We start from the raw sequence: 3,038 nt of genomic DNA on the forward strand, positions 1-3,038 counted from the left end.
GAAGATGAGCTGTGGCTATAATTTGCCTAGATTTTACCAAAGCTTTTGATAAAGTATCTCATATTATTCTTATGGAGAAGATGGGGAAAAATGGAGTAGCCAGTAAGACAATCAGATGGATTCAGGAGGGCCTGAATGGCTGGATTTGAAGAGTAATTGTTAAGAGCTCAACGTCCATGTTGCCAGAGGTCTCCAGTAGAGGGCTGCAGGGCTTTGTGGTTTACATTTTGGTTAATGACTTGGATAAAGACAAAGGTGGTGCACTGACTGAATGTGCGGAGGACCCCAAGCTGGAAGGGGTGAGCAAAACACTGGGTCAAGAGCAAGAATCCAAGAGGATCTACAGATGCTAGAGGATCTAACAAGATAGTATTCAATTGGGATACATGCGAAGTCCTACACGTGGGCCCAAACACTCAACTTCACAAGCACAGGATGGGGGAGGGATGGTTAGTCAGCAGCTGTTGTGAAAAAGATCTGGGGGTTTCAGTGGGCTGGAAGCTTGTTAGGAGTCAGCAACCAAAGAAGCAAATGTGCTTTGGGCTGCATTAAGAGGGGCAGAGGTCCTAGGAGGAGGGAAATGACAGTCTTGCACGTACTCTGCCCTCGTCAGACCTACTCTCCAGTGCTGTGTTCTGTTCTGGGCACCAGAGCTAAAGAGGGAAATCTATGAGCTGAGGAACGGTCAGAGGAGAGCAGGCAGGCTGATGAAGGGCCTGGAGTTCCCATCGGATGAGGAGTGGCTGAAGAAAATGGAGACGTTTCGCCTGGAGATGAAAGGACTCTAGAGACACTGAGATGTCTGCAAGTCTCTGGAGGAAAGACTGGAGACTTATTCCATTTGGCCTCAGAGGGCCAAAGAACCAGCAGCAGTGGCGGAAAGTTACAAAGAAGCACATTTAGGCTCAATGTTAGGAAAAACCTCCTAACAATGAGAGCTGCTCCAAAGTGGAATGGGCTGTCTGTCTCAAAAGTGGTTGTTGGGTATGCAAAAGTAGGGATTCCTTTCATGTGTAGATTACACTGGACCAGACTAGACTAGATTCTCCAATTCTGTGATATTAAGAGAACCAGACAGGTGTTCTTTTTTAATATCACACCTTATAAATATCATTTGTGCTGATTTCATACGGCCTCAGATTTTTATCTGTCACTCACTGTTTTCATAGGAATCATACCTTTAATCTTTTTTTAACTAAACACAATTGTGCTCATGTAACTTACCTAAAATGGTCCAACTTAAGATTTCCTTTTGTGTTTTGCCCATGGAACATCCATCCTCTGCATGGAAAAGTCATCAGCTGAAGACCTGGATTCCACTGCCTTGGCATTGCTTTTTCCTTGTGGATATATCTTGATGGAAGTACTCCTCATTCTCAGAACTGGTATTACCTTGGATTTCTGGCGAAAAAGGTCCGTGTGTGAATCCGAGAAATGGATCTTGAGTCAGATCTCACACCTTTACAACACTGGCTTAATGATAAACATTTAACAGTTGGCTCTCCAGGAGGTTAAAGGGGAATGTGCATAGGACACACTTTTAAGTTGTATCTGCATTATTAACATTTTCTCTATCACTTTTTTAAGTGTAGACAATCAACAAAACAATAAATCAAGCCCTGATCTGTAAGGTTTGTGGACTTCCAAAGTATTAATGTTCACACTAAAAATTTAACAATTGGCTCTCTGGGAGCTGGCTCCAGTACACTCCTTCTTTATTGGTTTTGAAAAAACCACCAACAATTTCTTGATAATTTTCTGCCTGGCAGAAAGTAGATTTGCATATTGCACAAGCCTTGGGTTAATCCTTGATATATTTGTTAAACAAAAACTGCAATCTGTTGAATGGCCTATTCTTTGCTCTCCAAATCCTGGGAACTACAATTGGCATGAGACAAGATCCATGCATCCAGCTAGTAAGTGGCCTGATGCAAATCAGTGAGGGGTCCAAGCCTTACCCTGAGCACCTATTATACAACCAAACTAGAATTCATCTGCTTGCCTCACCATGGGAGTAACTTTTCATCTCTGAGACTTAAAAGTGAGCTCACCAAATACCTAGTGAAAAACACTCAAATGACTGGCACACTTAGCAGGCATACTGAGACTTGAGGTAAGGAAGAACAACATCTACAAAGTACCAAATACTTAACTAAACAATTAGTAACCATGGTGATGTTTGCCTGATGATATCCAGCACACAGATCAGAAGGCAGGCTCCACGGTGAGAGTTTGGCCGTGTGACTGAACATATGTGAATGTGCAGTGTGGCCTGTGTGACCTCAGGCTTTTCACCAAAGCTCGATGGGCCTCATCTCCCTCATCTATAAAAAGGGCTGTGTTGGGGCAGCGAGGTGGCACAGTGGATAGAGCACCGGCCCTGAAGTCAGGAGGACTTGAGTTCAAATCCAGCCTTAGACACGTCACACTCACTAGCTGTGTGACTCTGGGCAAATCACTTAACCCCAACTGCCTCACCAAAATAAATAAATAAAATTAAATTAAATAAAAAGGGCTGTGGACCAGATGACCCCTAAGGTCCCTAACTCTTAACTGAGGATACTTTCTCCTAGCCTACCCTCCCCACAGCACATAAGCCGAGGCTTCACCCAGCACACAAGAATAAGCCAATTAGAGACTTCTCACATCTATGCCTTTTCGCTCCCTACCAACAAAAGCAAACTTTATTCATAATGCATAATTCATACAAAAATTAACGTGTCACTCAGTAGCAGTAGGTGATACAGAAATTGTTTGTATTTTTAAATTTAGCATCAAAATTGCATTCAAAACTCTAAGAATCTCTGAAAAATAACGTGTTGAAGAATATAGCAAGACTATTAGAAGTGTGTGGTGAGAGTTCCCCCAAAAAGTTTGAGGTTATAAAGAGGTCTGCTCTCACATGACAGACCAACTGTCTTTGGGTTTCAGAGAGAGAACAGGACACAAGGAGAAGGACTGAACCCCAGCCACAAGGATCTCACTTGGCTAGGCAGCCGGCCCTCCTGGGAGGAAGCTGAAAGCATGGCTTGGGGGGG

Source organism: Vombatus ursinus, unplaced genomic scaffold, assembly GCF_900497805.2.
Source record: "Vombatus ursinus unplaced genomic scaffold, bare-nosed wombat genome assembly UNPS02010822.1, whole genome shotgun sequence".
NCBI classification, from domain to species: domain Eukaryota; kingdom Metazoa; phylum Chordata; class Mammalia; order Diprotodontia; family Vombatidae; genus Vombatus; species Vombatus ursinus.